General features: G+C 39.6%; 7 non-coding genes across 7 annotated transcripts; all 7 read right to left on the bottom strand.

Moving 5' to 3' along the window:
* Window positions 1–1970: 1970 nt before the first annotated feature.
* trnag-ucc (transfer RNA glycine (anticodon UCC)) lies at window positions 1971–2042 on the bottom strand. Its single transcript has one exon. It is a non-coding gene; the product is annotated as a tRNA-Gly (tRNA).
* Window positions 2043–4063: 2021 nt separating this feature from the next.
* Window positions 4064–4135, bottom strand: trnag-ucc (transfer RNA glycine (anticodon UCC)). Its single transcript has one exon. It is a non-coding gene; the product is annotated as a tRNA-Gly (tRNA).
* Window positions 4136–6158: 2023 nt separating this feature from the next.
* trnae-uuc (transfer RNA glutamic acid (anticodon UUC)) lies at window positions 6159–6230 on the bottom strand. Its single transcript has one exon. It is a non-coding gene; the product is annotated as a tRNA-Glu (tRNA).
* Window positions 6231–8254: 2024 nt separating this feature from the next.
* On the bottom strand, window positions 8255–8326 carry trnag-ucc (transfer RNA glycine (anticodon UCC)). The gene has a single exon. It is a non-coding gene; the product is annotated as a tRNA-Gly (tRNA).
* A 4117-nt stretch (window positions 8327–12443) lies between these two features.
* trnag-ucc (transfer RNA glycine (anticodon UCC)) lies at window positions 12444–12515 on the bottom strand. Its single transcript has one exon. It is a non-coding gene; the product is annotated as a tRNA-Gly (tRNA).
* Window positions 12516–14538: 2023 nt separating this feature from the next.
* Window positions 14539–14610, bottom strand: trnag-ucc (transfer RNA glycine (anticodon UCC)). The gene has a single exon. It is a non-coding gene; the product is annotated as a tRNA-Gly (tRNA).
* A 2021-nt stretch (window positions 14611–16631) lies between these two features.
* trnag-ucc (transfer RNA glycine (anticodon UCC)) lies at window positions 16632–16703 on the bottom strand. Its single transcript has one exon. It is a non-coding gene; the product is annotated as a tRNA-Gly (tRNA).
* Between the last annotated feature and the right edge of the window lie 3334 nt (window positions 16704–20037).

Genomic DNA, 20037 nt, shown 5'->3' with positions numbered 1-20037 from the left:
TGAACTTGTCTTAATTACACCTTCTCCTTTGTTATCTCTTGCCCCAACCCCGCTTCACTTGCTTATAAACTTTCACAATTCTAATATTTGCTCGTTCTGAAGTAGGGTCACAGACCTGAAACGTTAACTCTGCTTCTCTCTCCACAGATGCTGCCAGACCTGTTGAGTATTTCCAGTATTTCTTGTTTTTATTTCAGAATTCCAGCATCCGCAGTATTTTGCTTTTATTTTAGAGTTTATTAGTGAACTGATCCTTTTTGCTTACTGGGCAGAACTATGCAGTGGAGTGACGCAGAAAACTGTACGAAGAACAATGTTTTTAACGGGCCCACAATTTCGAAGTTTAAGGAGGACAAAATACACAGCAATGTATGCATATAGTAAAGAGCTGTAAGTTTCAGGTAGATTTACCTGAACAGAGGTGAGACAGCGAATACCCAACCCGTCTCACCTTTAGATTCCTGACCAAGATAGACCTACAAGGTACAAACTCAAGTTATGTGACCAAGTCAGAGAGTTTATTAGGCTTAACTAAGATGTACAAAGTAAATACTTAACAATGGTAATAGATATTCAGTAACACACAACACCCGTTCTTGTTTCTGTGCTTGCTGCCGCACGGACTTCTCTCCTTCTTCATCCCTTGCTGTGTTTTTTTGACTATATTCTATCTTCTCCTTTTAAGTATCAACGATCTTCTGTTGACCCCTCTCTAAGTGTGCTGACGATGTCCTGTAACACCCTTTCTTTTATCCTTCTTGTGGTGCAAGGATGTTACCATATTAGTTTTGAATTGTTCCAAGTGTCCTAATTGGTCCAGGTTGACATCACTGTTTGACACTAGTTAGTTAATGGTTGAATCTACACACAGTACAGATGTTTCCCGACTCTTTCTATTTTAGCAAGGATCTTAAAGGTTACATTCTTGCTGATCCCAGACATTTTTTTCTTTAATTCTGCCTTTATCTCATCTCTCTCCATGCAAGGAGTGCTGGTGACTCTCCCATTGTTCTCACAAAAAGGTTTAAACAAAGTATAGCCTTGAAAACACATTTCATAATAAAGCAAGCAACAGATCAAACAGACTTCAATATATTGATGTACAAAGCATATCATTAATCCTATTATTTTAGCTGTCCTTATTTGTCACAAACGTAAAATATGTCACGGTCCATCGCGCCCACTTTGTGGATTCTCCTCCAGCTACATGACTTGCCTTTTTTTTTCCTATGGCTACGTGCATCTTCCACAGTGACACATCTCTCAACATGACATTTTAACATAGTTCAGTGAAGATGACCGTCATGCTTCACAATCCAAAATTAACATTGCAGTTCTTGCATAAATGTAAGCCATGAAAATACTCTAAACGTTACACAGCGGTGAGCAGTGTTCAGGTGATACAGAAAATCTGGTGCGTTGAGCAGAGACAATCAGTTAATCTATCAAAGTCTCTTGATGTTATGCTCCTATCGAGACTACTTACAACACAACTATTCTTTTGTTATTGAAAAGCTTGGATAGATGGCTCTGGATTGTGTTATCTAAGTAGGTGGTTGTTTTCCTGACAGCAATGTGGATTGAGGGGAGATCTGATGCAGCTGTAGGTAAGTTAGACAAGGATAACCCGTTCCCATTAGTTGATGGTACAAGGACCAGGAGACACAGATTGATGGTTTTGGGAAAGAGATGCAGCGAAATGTGAGGAAGCACTTTTTGCTTTACCTGCTCCATTGCAACTGCAATGTCTGTCCACAAGTGTGGTGGAAGCAGAGACAATCAATGATTTCAATAGGAAATTGGAGAAACACTTGAAGGAAACAAACTTGCTCCAGGGTGACGCCAATCAAGCGGGAGAATGAATCTGATTGGATGATAAGAATATTTTATCAATTTCAATTCTGTCAAAGCTTTGACATTTTTTTCGTTTGTAAAATACTGCAACATAAAGTAAACCTGCAATTTAAGGTTGCGATGGCTGGGAATCGAACCCAGGTCAACTGCTTGGAAGGTAGCTATGCTCACCACTATACCACCATCGCTTACTGTACTGTGATGGTCCAGCGTTTTGATTAATAGAATGCTGTACAATGGTTTCAACTTGCACCTGAGCAACACGATTTTGTTGACAGAAACACAACACTGTGAATGCTGGAAATCTGAAATAAAATCAGAAAGTGCTGCAAATATTCTCATCAATGGTCACTCACCTGAAACATTAACTCTGCTTCTCTCTCCACAGATGCTGCCAGACCTGCTGAGTATTTCCAGCATTTCTTATTATTATTTCAGATTTCCAGCATCTGCAGTATTTTGCTTTTATTTTCGAGTTTAGTAGCGAACTGATCCTTTTTGCTTACTGGGCAGAACTATGCAGTGGACTAACGCAGAAAACTGTACGAAGAACAATGTTTTTAACGGGCCCACAATTTCGAAGTTTAAGGGGGACAAAATACACAGCAATGTATGCATATAGTAAAGAGCTGTAAGTTTCAGGTAGATGTTACCTGAACAGAGGTGAGACAGAGAATACCCAACCCGTCTCACCTTTAGATTCCTGACCAAGATAGACCTACAAGGTACAAACTCAAGTTATGTGACCAAGTCAGAGAGTTTATTAGGCTTAACTAAGATGTACAAAGTTAATACTTAACAATGGTAATAGATATTCAGTAACACACAACACCCGTTCTTGTTTCTGTGCTTGCTGCCGCACGGACTTCTCTCCTTCTTCATCCCTTGCTGTGTTTTTTGAATATATTCTAGCTTCTCCTTTTAAGTACCAACGATCTTCTGTTGACCCCTCTCTAAGTGTGCTGACGATGTCCTGCAACACCCTTTCTTTTATCCTTCTTGTGGTGCAAGGATGTTACCATATTAGTTTTGAATTGTTCCAAGTGTCCTAATTGGTCCAGGTTGACATCATTGTTTGACACTAGTTAGTTAATGGTTGAATCTACACACAGTACAGATGTTTCCCGATTCTTTCTATTTTAGCAAGGATCCTAAAGGTTACATTCATGCTGATCCCAGACATTTTTTTCTTTAATTCTTCCTTTATCTCATCTCTCTCCATGCAAGGAGTGCTGGTGAGACTCCCATCGTTCTCACAAAAATGTTTAAACAAAGTATAGCCTTGAAAACACATTTCATAATAAAGCAAGCAACAGATCAAACAGACTTCAATATATTGATGTACAAAGCATATCATTAATCAGATTATTTTAGCTGTCCTTATTTGTCACAAACGTAAAATATGTCACGGTCCATCGCGCCCACTTTGTGGATTCTCCTCCAGCTACATGACTTGCCTTTTTTTTTCCTATGGCTACGTGCATCTTCCACACTGACACATCTCTCAACATGACATTTTAACATAGTTCAGTGAAGATAACCGTCATGCTTCACAATCCATCATTAACATTGCAGTTCTTGCATAAATGTAAGCCATGAAAATACTCTAAACTTTACACAGCGGTGAGCAGTGTTCAGGTGATCCAGAAAATCTGGTGCGTTGGCAGAGACAATCAGTTAATCTATCAAAGTCTCTTGAAGTTATGCTCCTATCTATGCTACTTACAACACAACTATTCTTTTGTTATTGAACAGCTTGGATAGATGGCTCTGGATTGTGTTATCTCAGTAAGTGGTTGTTCTCCGACAGCAATGTGAATTGAGGGGAGATCTGATGCAGGTGTAGGTAAATTAGACAAGGATAACCCGTTCCCATTAGTTGATGGTACAAGGACTAGGAGACACGGATTGATGGTTTTGGGAAAGAGATGCAGGGAAATTTGAGGAAACACTTTTTGCTTTACCTGCTACATTGCAACTGCAATGTCTGTCCACAAGTGTGGTGGAAGCAGAGACAATCATTGACTTCAATAGGAAATTGGAGAAACACTTGAAGGAAACAAACTTGCTCCAGGGTGACGCCAATCAAGCAAGAGAATGAATCTGATTAGATGATAAGAATATTTTGTCAATTTCAATTCTGTCAAATCTTTGACATTTTTTTCGTTTGTAAAATACTGCAACCTAAAGTAAACCTGCAATTTAAGGTTGCGATGGTTGGGAATCGAACCCAGGTCAACTGCTTGGAAGGCAGCTATGCTCAACACTATACCACCATCGCTTACTGTACTGTGCTGGTCCAGCGTTTTGATTAATAGAATGCTGTACAATGGTTTCAACTTGCACCTGAGCAACACGATTATGTTAACAGTGACACAATACTGTGAATGCTGGAAATCTGAAATAAAATCAGAAAGTGCTGCAAATATTCTGATCAATGGTCACTCACCTGAAACGTTAACTCTGCTTCTCTCTCCACAGATGCTGCCAGACCTGCTGAGTATTTCCAGCATTTCTTATTATTATTTCAGATTTCCAGCATCTGCAGTATTTTGCTTTTATTTTAGAGTTTAGTAGCGAACTGATCCTTTTTGCTTACTGGGCAGAACTATGCAGTGGAGTGACGCAGAAAACTGTACGAAGAACAATGTTTTTAACGGGCCCACAATTTCGAAGTTTAAGGAGGACAAAATACACAGCAATGTATGCATATAGTAAAGAGCTGTAAGTTTCAGGTAGATGTTACCTGAACAGAGGTGAGACAGAGAATACCCAACCCGTCTCACCTTTAGATTCCTGACCAAGACAGACCGACAAGGTACAAACTCAAGTTATGTGACCATGTCAGAGAGTTTATTAGGCTTAACCAAGATGTACAAAGTTAATACTTAACAATGGTAATAGATATTCAGTAACACACAACACCCGTTCTTGTTTCTGTGCTTGCTGCCGCACGGACTTCTCTCCTTCTTCATCCCTTGCTGTGTTTTTTTGACTATATTCTAGCTTCTCCTTTTAAGTACCAACGATCTTCTGTTGACCCCTCTCTAAGTGTGCTGACGATGTCCTGTAACACCCTTTCTTTTATCCTTCTTGTGGTGCAAGGATGTTACCACATTAGTTTTGAATTGTTCCAAGTGTCCTAATTGGTCCAGGTTGACATCATTGTTTGACACTAGTTAGTTAATGGTTGAATCTACACACAGTACAGATGTTTCCCGATTCTTTCTATTTTAGCAAGGATCCTAAAGGTTACATTCTTGCTGATACCAAACATTTTTTTCTTTAATTCTGCCTTTATCTCATCTCTCTCCATGCAAGGAGTGCTGGTGACTCTCCCATTGTTCTCACAAAAAGGTTTAAACAAAGTATAGCCTTGAAAACACATTTCATAATAAAGCAAGCAACAGATCAAACAGACTTCAATATATTGATGTACAAAGCATATCATTAATCCTATTATTTTAGCTGTCCTTATTTGTCACAAACGTAAAATATGTCACGGTCCATCGCGCCCACTTTGTGGATTCTCCTCCAGCTACATGACTTGCCTTTTTTTTTCCTATGGCTACGTGCATCTTCCACACTGACACATCTCTCAACATGACATTTTAACATAGTTCAGAGAAGATGACCGTCATGCTTCACAATCCAACCTTAACATTGCAGTTCTTGCATAAATGTAAGCCATGAAAATACTCTAAACTTTATACAGCTGTGAGCAGTGTTCAGGTGATACAGAAAATCTGGTGCGTTGGGCAGAGACAATCAGTTAATCTATCAAAGTCTCTTGAAGTTATGCTCCTATCTATACTACTTACAACACAACTATTCTTATGCTATTGAAAAGCTTGGATAGATGGCTCTGGATTGTGTTATCTAAGTAGGTGGTTGTTCTCCTTCCAGCAATGTGGATTGAGGGGAGATCTGATGCAGGTGTAGGTAAGTTAGACAAGGATAACCCGTTCCCATTAGTTGATGGTACAAGGACCAGGAGACACAGATTGATGGTTTTGGGAAAGAGATGCAGCGATATGTGAGGAAGCACTTTTTGCTTTCCCTGCTCCATTGCAACTGCAATGTCTGTCCACAAGTGTGGTGGAAGCAGAGACAATCAATGATTTCAATAGGAAATTGGAGAAACACTTGAAGGAAACAAACTTGCTCCAGGGTGAAGCCAATCAAGCGGGAGAATGAATCTGATTGGCTGATAAGAATATTTTATCAATTTCAATTCTGTCAAAGCTTTGACATTTTTTTCGTTTGTAAAATACTGCAACATGAAGTAAACCTCAATTTAAGGTTGCGATGACCTGGAATCGAACCCAGGTCAACTGCTTGAAAGGCAGCTATGCTCACCACTATACCACCATCGCTTACTGTACTGTGCTCGTCCAGCGTTTAGATTAATAGAATGCTGTACAATGGTTTCAACTTGCACCTGAGCAACACGATGATGTGAACAGAAACACAATACTGTGAATGCTGGAAATCTGAAATAAAATCAGAAAGTGCTGCAAATATTCTGATCAATGGTCACTCACCTGAAACGTTAACTCTGCTTCTCTCTCCACAGATGCTGCCAGACCTGCTGAGTATTACCAGCATTTCTTATTATTATTTCAGATTTCCAGCATCTGCAGTATTTTGCTTTTATTTCAGAGTTTAGTAGCGAACTGATCCTTTTTGCTTACTGGGCAGAACTATGCAGTGGAGTGACGCAGAAAACTGTACGAAGAACAATGTTTTTAACGGGCCCACAATTTCGAAGTTTAAGGAGGACAAAATACACAGTAATGTATGCATATAGTAAAGAGCTGTAAGTTTCAGGTAGATGTTACCTGAACAGAGGTGAGACAGAGAATACCCAACCCGTCTCACCTTTAGATTCCTGACCAAGATAGACCGACAAGGTACAAACTCAAGTTATGTGACCATGTCAGAGAGTTTATTAGGCTTAACCAAGATGTACAAAGTTAATACTTAACAATGGTAATAGATATTCAGTAACACACAACACCCGTTCTTGTTTCTGTGCTTGCTGCCGCACGGACTTCTCTCCTTCTTCATCCCTTGCTGTGTTTTTTTGACTATATTCTAGCTTCTCCTTTTAAGTACCAACGATCTTCTGTTGACCCCTCTCTAAGTGTGCTGACGATGTCCTGTAACACCCTTTCTTTTATCCTTCTTGTGGTGCAAGGATGTTACCATATTAGTTTTGAATTGTTCCAAGTGTCCTAATTGGTCCAGGTTGACATCATTGTTTGACACTAGTTAGTTAATGGTTGAATCTACACACAGTACAGATGTTTCCCGATTCTTTCTATTTTAGCAAGGATCCTAAAGGTTACATTCTTGCTGATCCCAGACATTTTTTTCTTTAATTCTGCCTTTATCTCATCTCTCTCCATGCAAGGAGTGCTGGTGACTCTCCCATTGTTCTCACAAAAAGGTTTAAACAAAGTATAGCCTTGAAAACACATTTCATAATAAAGCAAGCAACAGATCAAACAGACTTCAATATATTGATGTACAAAGCATATCATTAATCCTATTATTTTAGCTGTCCTTATTTGTCACAAAAGTAAAATATGTCACGGTCCATCGCGCCCACTTTGTGGATTCTCCTCCAGCTACATGACTTGCCTTTTTTTTTCCTATGGCTACGTGCATCTTCCACACTGACACATCTCTCAACATGACATTTTAACATAGTTCAGAGAAGATGACCGTCATGCTTCACAATCCAACCTTAACATTGCAGTTCTTGCATAAATGTAATCCATGAAAATACTCTAAACTTTACACAGCGGTGAGCAGTGTTCAGGTGATACAGAAAATCTGGTGCGTTGAGCAGAGACAATTCGTTAATCTATCAAAGTCTCTTGATGTTATGCTCCTATCGAGACTACTTACAACACAACTATTCTTTTGTTATTGAAAAGCTTGGATAGATGGCTCTGGATTGTGTTATCTAAGTAGGTGGTTGTTTTCCTGACAGCAATGTGGATTGAGGGGAGATCTGATGCAGGTGTAGGTAAGTTAGACAAGGATAACCCGTTCCCATTAGTTGATGGTACAAGGACCAGGAGACACAGATTGATGGTTTTGGGAAAGAGATGCAGCGAAATGTGAGGAAGCACTTTTTGCTTTCCCTGCTACATTGCAACTGCAATGTCTGTCCACAAGTGTGGTGGAAGCAGAGACAATCAATGATTTCAATAGGAAATTGGAGAAACACTTGAAGGAAACAAACTTGCTCCAGGGTGAAGCCAATCAAGCGGGAGAATGAATCTGATTGGCTGATAAGAATATTTTATCAATTTCAATTCTGTCAAAGCTTTGACATTTTTTTCGTTTGTAAAATACTACAACATGAAGTAAATCTGCAATTTAAGGTTGCGATGACCTGGAATCGAACCCAGGTCAACTGCTTGGAAGGCAGCTATGCTCACCACTATACCACCATCGCTTACTGTACTGTGCTGGTCCAGCGTTTAGATTAATAGAATGCTGTACAATGGTTTCAACTTGCACCTGAGTACCACGATTATGTGAACAGAAACACAATACTGTGAATGCTGGAAATCTGAAATAAAATCAGAAAGTGCTGCAAATATTCTGATCAATGGTCACTCACCTGAAACGTTAACTCTGCTTCTCTCTCCACAGATGCTGCCAGACCTGCTGAGTATTACCAGCATTTCTTTTTATTATTTCAGATTTCCAGCATCTGCAGTATTTTGCTTTTATTTTAGAGTTTAGTAGCGAACTGATCCTTTTTGCTTACTGGGCAGAACTATGCAGTGGAGTGACGCAGAAAACTGTACGAAGAACAATGTTTTTAACGGGCCCACAATTTCGAAGTTTAAGGAGGACAAAATACACAGTAATGTATGCATATAGTAAAGAGCTGTAAGTTTCAGGTAGATGTTACCTGAACAGAGGTGAGACAGAGAATACCCAACCCGTCTCACCTTTAGATTCCTGACCAAGATAGACCGACAAGGTACAAACTCAAGTTATGTGACCATGTCAGAGAGTTTATTAGGCTTAACCAAGATGTACAAAGTTAATACTTAACAATGGTAATAGATATTCAGTAACACACAACACCCGTTCTTGTTTCTGTGCTTGCTGCCGCACGGACTTCTCTCCTTCTTCATCCCTTGCTGTGTTTTTTTGACTATATTCTAGCTTCTCCTTTTAAGTACCAACGATCTTCTGTTGACCCCTCTCTAAGTGTGCTGACGATGTCCTGTAACACCCTTTCTTTTATCCTTCTTGTGGTGCAAGGGTGTTACCATATTAGTTTTGAATTGTTCCAAGTGTCCTAATTGGTCCAGGTTGACATCATTGTTTGACACTAGTTAGTTAATGGTTGAATCTACACACAGTACAGATGTTTCCCGATTCTTTCTATTTTAGCAAGGATCCTAAAGGTTACATTCTTGCTGATACCAGACATTTTTTTCTTTAATTCTGCCTTTATCTCATCTCTCTCCATGCAAGGAGTGCTGGTGACTCTCCCATTGTTCTCACAAAAAGGTTTAAACAAAGTATAGCCTTGAAAACACATTTCATAATAAAGCAAGCAACAGATCAAACAGACTTCAATATATTGATGTACAAAGCATATCATTAATCCTATTATTTTAGCTGTCCTTATTTGTCACAAACGTAACATATGTCACGGTCCATCGCGCCCACTTTGTGGATTCCCCTCCAGCTACATGACTTGCCTTTTTTTTCCTATGGCTACGTGCATCTTCCACACTGACACATCTCTCAACATGACATTTTAACATAGTTCAGAGAAGATGACCGTCATGCTTCACAATCCAACCTTAACATTGCAGTTCTTGCATAAATGTAAGCCATGAAAATACTCTAAACTTTATGCAGCTGTGAGCAGTGTTCAGGTGATACAGAAAATCTGGTGCGTTGGGCAGAGACAATCAGTTAATCTATCAAAGTCTCTTGAAGTTATGCTCCTATCGAGACTACTTACAACACAACTATTCTTATGCTATTGAAAAGCTTGGATAGATGGCTCTGGATTGTGTTATCTAAGTAGGTGGTTGTTCTCCTTCCAGCAATGTGGATTGAGGGGAGATCTGATGCAGGTGTAGGTAAGTTAGACAAGGATAACCCGTTCCCATTAGTTGATGGTACAAGGACTAGGAGACACAGATTGATGGTTTTGGGAATGAGATGCCGGGAAATGTGAGGAAGCACCTTTTGCTTTACCTGCTCCATTGCAACTGCAATGTCTGTCCACAAGTGTGGTGGAAGCAGAGACAATCAATGGTTTCAATAGGAAATTGGAGAAACACTTGAAGGAAACAAACTTGCTCCAGGGTGACGCCAATCAAGCGGGAGAATGAATCTGATTGGATGATAAGAATATTTTATCAATTTCAATTCTGTCAAAGCTTTGACATTTTTTTCGTTTGTAAAATACTGCAACATAAAGTAAACCTGCAATTTGAGGTTGCGATGGCCAGGAATCGAACCCAGGTCAACTGCTTGAAAGGCAGCTATGCTCACCACTATAACACCATCGCTTACTATACTGTGCTGATCCAGCGTTTTGATTAATAGAATTCTGTACAATGGTTTCAACTTGCACCTGAGCAACACGATGATGTGAACAGAAACAAAATACTGTGAATGCTGGAAATCTGAATTAAAATCAGAAAGTGCTGCAAATATTCTGATCAATGGTCACTCACCTGAAACGTTAACTCTGCTTCTCTCTCCACAGATGCTGCCAGACCTGCTGAGTATTTCCAGCATTTCTTATTATTATTTCAGATTTCCAGCATCTGCAGTCTTTTGCTTTTATTTTACAGTTTAGTAGCGAACTGATCCTTTTTGCTTACTGGGCAGAACTATGCAGTGGAGTGACGCAGAAAACTGTACGAAGAACAATGTTTTTAACGGGCCCACAATTTCGAAGTTTAAGGAGGACAAAATACACAGCAATGTATGCATATACTAAAGAGCTGTAAGTTTCAGGTAGATGTTACCTGAACAGAGGTGAGACAGAGAATACCCAACCCGTCTCACCTTTAGATTCCTGACCAAGATAGACCGACAAGGTACAAACTCAAGTTATGTGACCATGTCAGAGAGTTTATTAGGCTTAACCAAGATGTACAAAGTTAATACTTAACAATGGTAATAGATATTCAGTAACACACAACACCCGTTCTTGTTTCTGTGCTTGCTGCCGCACGGACTTCTCTCCTTCTTCATCCCTTGCTGTGTTTTTTGACTATATTCTATCTTCTCCTTTTAAGTACCAACGATCTTCTGTTGACCCCTCTCTAAGTGTGCTGACGATGTCCTGTAACACCCTTTCTTTTATCCTTCTTGTGGTGCAAGGATGTTACCATATTAGTTTTGAATTGTTCCAAGTGTCCTAATTGGTCCAGGTTGACATCATTGTTTGACACTAGTTAGTTAATGGTTGAATCTACACACAGTACAGATGTTTCCCGATTCTTTCTATTTTAGCAAGGATCCTAAAGGTTACATTCTTGCTGATCCCAGACATTTTTTTCTTTAATTCTGCCTTTATCTCATCTCTCTCCATGCAAGGAGTGCTGGTGACTCTCCCATTGTTCTCACAAAAAGGTTTAAACAAAGTATAGCCTTGAAAACACGTTTCATAATAAAGCAAGCAACGGATCAAACAGACTTCAATATGTTGATGTACAAAGCATATCATTAATCCTATTATTTTAGCTGTCCTTATTTGTCACAAACGTAAAATATGTCACGGTCCATCGTGCCCACTTTGTGGATTCTCCTCCAGCTACATGACTTGCCTTTTTTTTCCTATGGCTACGTGCATCTTCCACACTGACACATCTCTCAACATGACATTTTAACATAGTTCAGAGAAGATGACCGTCATGCTTCACAATCCAACCTTAACATTGCAGTTCTTGCATAAATGTAAGCCATGAAAATACTCTAAACTTTATACAGCTGTGAGCAGTGTTCAGGTGATACAGAAAATCTGGTGCGTTGGGCAGAGACAATCAGTTAATCTATCAAAGTCTCTTGAAGTTATGCTCCTATCTATACTACTTACAACACAACTATTCTTATGCTATTGAAAAGCTTGGATAGATGGCTCTGGATTGTGTTATCTAAGTAGGTGGTTGTTCTCCTTCCAGCAATGTGGATTGAGGGGAGATCTGATGCAGGTGTCGATAAGTTAGACAAGGATAACCCATTCCCATTAGTTGATGGTACAAGGACTAGGAGACACAGATTGATGGTTTTGGGAAAGAGATGCCGGGAAATGTGAGGAAGCACTTTTTGCTTTACCTGCGACATTGCAACTGCAATGTCTGTCCACAAGTGTGGTGGAAGCAGAGACAATCAATGATTTCAATAGGAAATTGGAGAAACACTTGAAGGAAACAAACTTGCTCCAGGGTGACGCCAATCAAGCGGGAGAATGAATCTGATTGGATGATAAGAATATTTTATCAATTTCAACTCTGTCAAAGCTTTGACATTTTTTTCGTTTGTAAAATACTGCAACATGAAACAAACCTGCAATTTAAGGTTGCGATGGCCGGAAATCGAACCCAGGTCAACTGCTTGGAAGGCAGCTATGCTCACCACTATACCACCATCGCTTACTGTACTGCGCTGGTCCAGCGTTTTGATTAATAGAATGCTGTACAATGGTTTCAACTTGCACCTGAGCAACACGATGATGTGAACAGAAACAAAATACTGTGAATGCTGGAAATCTGAATTAAAATCAGAAAGTGCTGCAAATATTCTGATCAATGGTCACTCACCTGAAACGTTAACTCTGCTTCTCTCTCCACAGATGCTGCCAGACCTGCTGAGTATTTCCAGCATTTCTTATTATTATTTCAGATTTCCAGCATCTGCAGTCTTTTGCTTTTATTTTAGAGTTTAGTAGCGAACTGATCCTTTTTGCTTACTGGGCAGAACTATGCAGTGGAGTGACGCAGAAAACTGTACGAAGAACAATGTTTTTAACGGGCCCACAATTTCGAAGTTTAAGGAGGACAAAATACACAGCAATGTATGCATATACTAAAGAGCTGTAAGTTTCAGGTAGATGTTACCTGAACAGAGGTGAGACAGAGAATACCCAACCCGTCTCACCTTTAGATTCCTGACCAAGATAGACCGACAAGGTACAAACTCAAGTTATGTGACCATGTCAGAGAGTTTATTAGGCTTAACCAAGATGTACAAAGTTAATACTTAACAATGGTAATAGATATTCAGTAACACACAACACCCGTTCTTGTTTCTGTGCTTGCTGCCGCACGGACTTCTCTCCTTCTTCATCCCTTGCTGTGTTTTTTTGACTATATTCTAGCTTCTCCTTTTAAGTACCAACGATCTTCTGTTGACCCCTCTCTAAGTGTGCTGACGATGTCCTGTAACACCCTTTCTTTTATCCTTCTTGTGGTGCAAGGATGTTACCATATTAGTTTTGAATTGTTCCAAGTGTCCTAATTGGTCCAGGTTGACATCATTGTTTGACACTAGTTAGTTAATGGTTGAATCTACACACAGTACAGATGTTTCCCGATTCTTTCTATTTTAGCAAGGATCCTGAAGTTTACATTCTTGCTGATCCCAGACATTTTTTTCTTTAATTCTGCCTTTATCTCATCTCTCTCCATGCAAGGAGTGCTGGTGACTCTCCCATTGTTCTCACAAAAAGGTTTAAACAAAGTATAGCCTTGAAAACACATTTCATAATAAAGCAAGCAACAGATCAAACAGACTTCAATATATTGATGTACAAAGCATATCATTAATCCTATTATTTTAGCTGTCCTTATTTGTCACAAACGTAAAATATGTCACGGTCCATCGCGCCCACTTTGTGGATTCTCCTCCAGCTACATGATTGCCTTTTTTTTTCCTATGGCTACGTGCATCTTCCACACTGACACATCTCTCAACATGACATTTTAACATAGTTCAGTGAAGATGACCGTCATGCTTCACAATCCAACATTAACATTTCAGTTCTTGCATAAATGTAAGCCATGAAAATACTCTAACCTTTATACAGCTGTGAGCAGTGTTCAGGTGATACAGAAAATCTGGTGCGTTGGGCAGAGACAATCAGTTAATCTATCAAAGTCTCTTGAAGTTATGCTCCTATCTATACTACTTACAACACAACTATTCTTATGCTATTGAAAAGCTTCGATAGATGGCTCTGGATTGTGTTATCTAAGTAGGTGGTTGTTCTCCTTCCAGCAATGTGGATTGAGGGGAGATCTGATGCAGGTGTAGGTAAGTTAGACAAGGATAACCCGTTCCCATTAGTTGATGGTACAAGGACTAGGAGACACAGATTGATGGTTTTGGGAAAGAGATGCCGGGAAATGTGAGGAAGCACTTTTTGCTTTACCTGCTACATTGCAACTGCAATGTCTGTCCACAAGTGTGGTGGAAGCAGAGACAATCAATGATTTCAATAGGAAATTGGAGAAACACTTGAAGGAAGCAAACTTGCTCCAGGGTGACGCCAATCAAGCGGCAGAATGAATCTGATTGGATGATAAGAATATTTTATCAATTTCAATTCTGTCAAAGCTTTGACATTTTTTTCGTTTGTAAAATACTGCAACATAAAGTAAACCTGCAATTTAAGGTTGCGATGGCCGGTAATTGAACCCAGATCAACTGCTTGGAAGGCAGCTATGCTCACCACTATACCACCATCGCTTACTGCACTGTGCTGGTCCAGCGTTTTGATTAATAGAATGCTGTACAATGGTTTCAACTTGCACCTGAGCAACACGATTATGTTAACAGAAACACAATACTGTGAATGCTGGAAATCTGAATTAAAATCAGAAAGTGCTGCAAATATTCTGATCAATGGTCACTCACCTGAAACGTTAACTCTGCTTCTCTCTCCACAGATGCTGCCAGACCTGCTGAGTATTACCAGCATTTCTTATTATTTCAGATTTCCAGCATCTGCAGTATTTTGCTTTTATTTTAGATTTTGGTAGCGAACTGATCCTTTTTGCTTACTGGGCAGAACTATGCAGTGGAGTGACACAGAAAACTGTACGAAGAACAATGTTTTTAACGGGCCCACAATTTCGAAGTTTAAGGAGGACAAAATACACAGCAATGTATGCATATAGTAAAGAGCTGTAAGTTTCAGGTAGATGTTACCTGAACAGAGGTGAGACAGAGAATACCCAACCCGTCTCACCTTTAGATTCCTGACCAAGATAGACCGACAAGGTACAAACTCAAGTTATGTGACCATGTCAGAGAGTTTATTAGGCTTAACCAAGATGTACAAAGTTAATACTTAACAATGGTAATAGATATTCAGTAACACACAACACCCGTTCTTGTTTCTGTGCTTGCTGCCGCACGGACTTCTCTCCTTCTTCATCCCTTGCTGTGTTTTTTTGACTATATTCTATCTTCTCCTTTTAAGTACCAACGATCTTCTGTTGACCCCTCTCTAAGTGTGCTGACGATGTCCTGTAACACCCTTTCTTTTATCCTTCTTGTGGTGCAAGGATGTTACCATATTAGTTTTGAATTGTTCCAAGTGTCCTAATTGGTCCAGGTTGACATCATTGTTTGACACTAGTTAGTTAATGGTTGAATCTACTCACAGTACAGATGTTTCCCGATTCTTTCTATTTTAGCAAGGATCCTAAAGGTTACATTCTTGCTGATCCCAGACATTTTTTTCTTTAATTCTGCCTTTATCTCATCTCTCTCCATGCAAGGAGTGCTGGTGACTCTCCCATTGTTCTCACAAAAAGGTTTAAACAAAGTATAGCCTTGAAAACACGTTTCATAATAAAGCAAGCAACAGATCAAACAGACTTCAATATATTGATGTACAAAGCATATCATTAATCCTATTATTTTAGCTGTCCTTATTTGTCACAAACGTAAGATATGTCACGGTCCATCGCGCCCACTTTGTGGATTCTCCTCCAGCTACAAGACTTGCCTTTTTTTTTCCTATGGCTACGTGCATCTTCCACACTGACACATCTCTCAACATGACATTTTAACATAGTTCAGAGAAGACGACCGTCATGCTTCACAATCCAACCTTAACATTGCAGTTCTTGCATAAATGTAAGCCATGAAAATACTCTAAACTTTATACAGCTGTGAGCAGTGTTCAGGTGATACAGAAAATCTGGTGCGTTGGGCAGAGACAATGAGTTAATCTATCAAAGTCTCTTGAAGTTATGCTCCTATCTATACTACTTGCAACACAACTATTCTTATGCTATTGAAAAGCTTGGATAGATGGTTCTGGATTGTGTTATCTAAGTAGGTGGTTGTTCTCCTTCCAGCAATGTGGATTGAGGGGAGATCTGATGCAGGTGTAGGTAAGTTAGACAAGGATAACCCGTTCCCATTAGTTGATGGTACAAGGACTAGGAGACACAGATTGATGGTTTTGGGAAAGAGATGCCGGGAAATGTGAGGAAGCACTTTTTGCTTTACCTGCTGCATTGCAACTGCAATGTCTGTCCACAAGTGTGGTGGAAGCAGAGACAATCAATGATTTCAATAGGAAATTGGAGAAACACTTGAAGGAAACAAACTTGCTCCAGGGTGACGCCAATCAAGCGGGAGAATGAATCTGATTGGATGATAAGAATATTTTATCAATTTCAATTCTGTCAAAGCTTTGACATTTTTTTCGTTTGTAAAATACTGCAACATAAAGGAAAGCTGCAACTTCAGGCTGCGATAGCCTGGAATCGAACCCAGGTCAACTGCTTGGAAGGCAGCTATGCTCACCACTATACCACCATCGCTTACTGTACTGTGCTGGTCCAGCGTTTTGATTAATAGAATGCTGTACAATGGTTTCAACTTGCACCTGAGCAACACGATTATGTTAACAGAAACACAATACTGTGAATGCTGAAATCTGAAATAATATCAGAAAGTGCTGCAAATATTCTGATCAATGGTCACTCACCTGAAACGTTAACTCTGCTTCTCTCTCCACAGATGCTGCCAGACCTGCTGAGTATTTCCAGCATTTCTTATTATTATTTCAGATTTCCAGCATCTGCAGTCTTTTGCTTTTATTTTAGAGTTTAGTAGCGAACTGATCCTTTTTGCTTACTGGGCAGAACTATGCAGTGGAGTGACGCAGAAAACTGTACGAAGAACAATGTTTTTAACGGGCCCACAATTTCGAAGTTTAAGGAGGACAAAATACACAGCAATGTATGCATATAGTAAAGAGCTGTAAGTTTCAGGTAGATGTTACCTGAACAGAGGTGAGACAGAGAATACCCAACCCGTCTCACCTTTAGATTCCTGACCAAGATAGACCGACAAGGTACAAACTCAAGTTATGTGACCATGTCAGAGAGTTTATTAGGCTTAACCAAGATGTACAAAGTTAATACTTAACAATGGTAATAGATATTCAGTAACACACAACACCCGTTCTTGTTTCTGTGCTTGCTGCCGCACGGACTTCTCTCCTTCTTCATCCCTTGCTGTGTTTTTTTGACTATATTCTATCTTCTCCTTTTAAGTACCAACGATCTTCTGTTGACCCCTCTCTAAGTGTGCTGACGATGTCCTGTAACACCCTTTCTTTTATCCTTCTTGTGGTGCAAGGATGTTACCATATTAGTTTTGAATTGTTCCAAGTGTCCGAATTGGTCCAGGTTGACATCATTGTTTGACACTAGTTAGTTAATGGTTGAATCTACACACAGTACAGATGTTTCCCGATTCTTTCTATTTTAGCAAGGATCCTAAAGGTTACATTCTTGCTGATCCCAGACATTTTTTTCTTTAATTCTGCCTTTATCTCATCTCTCTCCATGCAAGGAGTGCTGTTGACTCTCCCATTGTTCTCACAAAAAGTTTTAAACAAAGTATAGCCTTGAAAACACATTTCATAATAAAGCAAGCAACAGATCAAACAGACTTCAATATGTTGATGTACAAAGCATATCATTAATCCTATTATTTTAGCTGTCCTTATTTGTCACAAACGTAAAATATGTCACGGTCCATCGCGCCCACTTTGTGGATTCTCCTCCAGCTACAAGACTTGCCTTTTTTTTTCCTATGGCTACGTGCATCTTCCACACTGACACATCTCTCAACATGACATTTTAACATAGTTCAGAGAAGACGACCGTCATGCTTCACAATCCAACCTTAACATTGCAGTTCTTGCATAAATGTAAGCCATGAAAATACTCTAAACTTTATACAGCTGTGAGCAGTGTTCAGGTGATACAGAAAATCTGGTGCGTTGGGCAGAGACAATCAGTTAATCTATCAAAGTCTCTTGAAGTTATGCTCCTATCTATACTACTTACAACACAACTATTCTTATGCTATTGAAAAGCTTGGATAGATGGCTCTGGATTGTGTTATTTGAGTAGGTGGTTGTTCTCCTTCCAGCAATGTGGATTGAGGGGAGATCTGATGCAGGTGTAGGTAAGTTAGACAAGGATAACCCGTTCCCATTAGTTGATGGTACAAGGACTAGGAGACACAGATTGATGGTTTTGGGAAAGAGATGCCGGGAAATGTGAGGAAGCACTTTTTGCTTTACCTGCTGCATTGCAACTGCAATGTCTGTCCACAAGTGTGGTGGAAGCAGAGACAATCAATGATTTCAATAGGAAATTGGAGAAACACTTGAAGGAAACAAACTTGCTCCAGGGTGACGCCAATCAAGTGGGAGAATGAATCTGATTGGATGATAAGAATATTTTATCAATTTCAATTCTGTCAAAGCTTTGACATTTTTTTCGTTTGTAAAATACTGCAACTTAAAGGAAAGCTGCAACTTCAGGCTGCGATAGCCTGGAATGTAACCCAAGTCAACTGCTTGGAAGGCAGCTATGCTCACCACTATACCACCATCGCTTACTGTACTGTGCTGGTCCAGCGTTTTGATTAATAGAATGCTGTACAATGGTTTCAACTTGCACCTGAGCAACACGATTATGTTCACAGAAACACAATACTGTGAATGCTGGAAATCTGAAATAAAATCAGAAAGTGCTGCAAATATTCTGATCAATGGTCACTCACCTGAAACGTTAACTCTGCTTCTCTCTCCACAGATGCTGCCAGACCTGCTGAGTATTTCCAGCATTTCTTATTATTATTTCAGATTTCCAGCATCTGCAGTATTTTGCTTTTATTTTAGAGTTCAGTAGCGAACTGATCCTTTTTGCTTACTGGGCAGAACTATGCAGTGGAGTGACGCAGAAAACTGTACGAAGAACAATGTTTTTAACGGGCCCACAATTTCGAAGTTTAAGGAGGACAAAATACACAGCAATGTATGCATATAGTAAAGAGCTGTAAGTTTCAGGTAGATGTTACCTGAAAAGAGGTGAGACAGAGAATACCCAACCCGTCTCACCTTTAGATTCCTGACCAAGATAGACCGACAAGGTACAAACTCAAGTTATGTGACCATGTCAGAGAGTTTATTAGGCTTAACCAAGATGTACAAAGTTAATACTTAACAATGGTAATAGATATTCAGTAACACACAACACCCGTTCTTGTTTCTGTGCTTGCTGCCGCACGGACTTCTCTCCTTCTTCATCCCTTGCTGTGTTTTTTGACTATATTCTATCTTCTCCTTTTAAGTACCAACGATCTTCTGTTGACCCCTCTCTAAGTGTGCTGACGATGTCCTGTAACACCCTTTCTTTTATCCTTCTTGTGGTGCAAGGATGTTACCATATTAGTTTTGAATTGTTCCAAGTGTCCTAATTGGTCCAGGTTGACATCATTGTTTGACACTAGTTAGTTAATGGTTGAATCTACACACAGTACAGATGTTTCCCGATTCTTTCTATTTTAGCAAGGATCCTAAAGGTTACATTCTTGCTGATCCCAGACATTTTTTTCTTTAATTCTGCCTTTATCTCATCTCTCTCCATGCAAGGAGTGCTGGTGACTCTCCCATTGTTCTCACAAAAAGGTTTAAACAAAGTATAGCCTTGAAAACACGTTTCATAATAAAGCAAGCAACGGATCAAACAGACTTCAATATGTTGATGTACAAAGCATATCATTAATCCTATTATTTTAGCTGTCCTTATTTGTCACAAACGTAAAATATGTCACGGTCCATCGCGCCCACTT

Source organism: Heterodontus francisci, chromosome 45 (genome assembly GCF_036365525.1).
Source record: "Heterodontus francisci isolate sHetFra1 chromosome 45, sHetFra1.hap1, whole genome shotgun sequence".
NCBI classification, from domain to species: domain Eukaryota; kingdom Metazoa; phylum Chordata; class Chondrichthyes; order Heterodontiformes; family Heterodontidae; genus Heterodontus; species Heterodontus francisci.
This window is presented reverse-complemented; position numbering and strand designations above follow the sequence as displayed.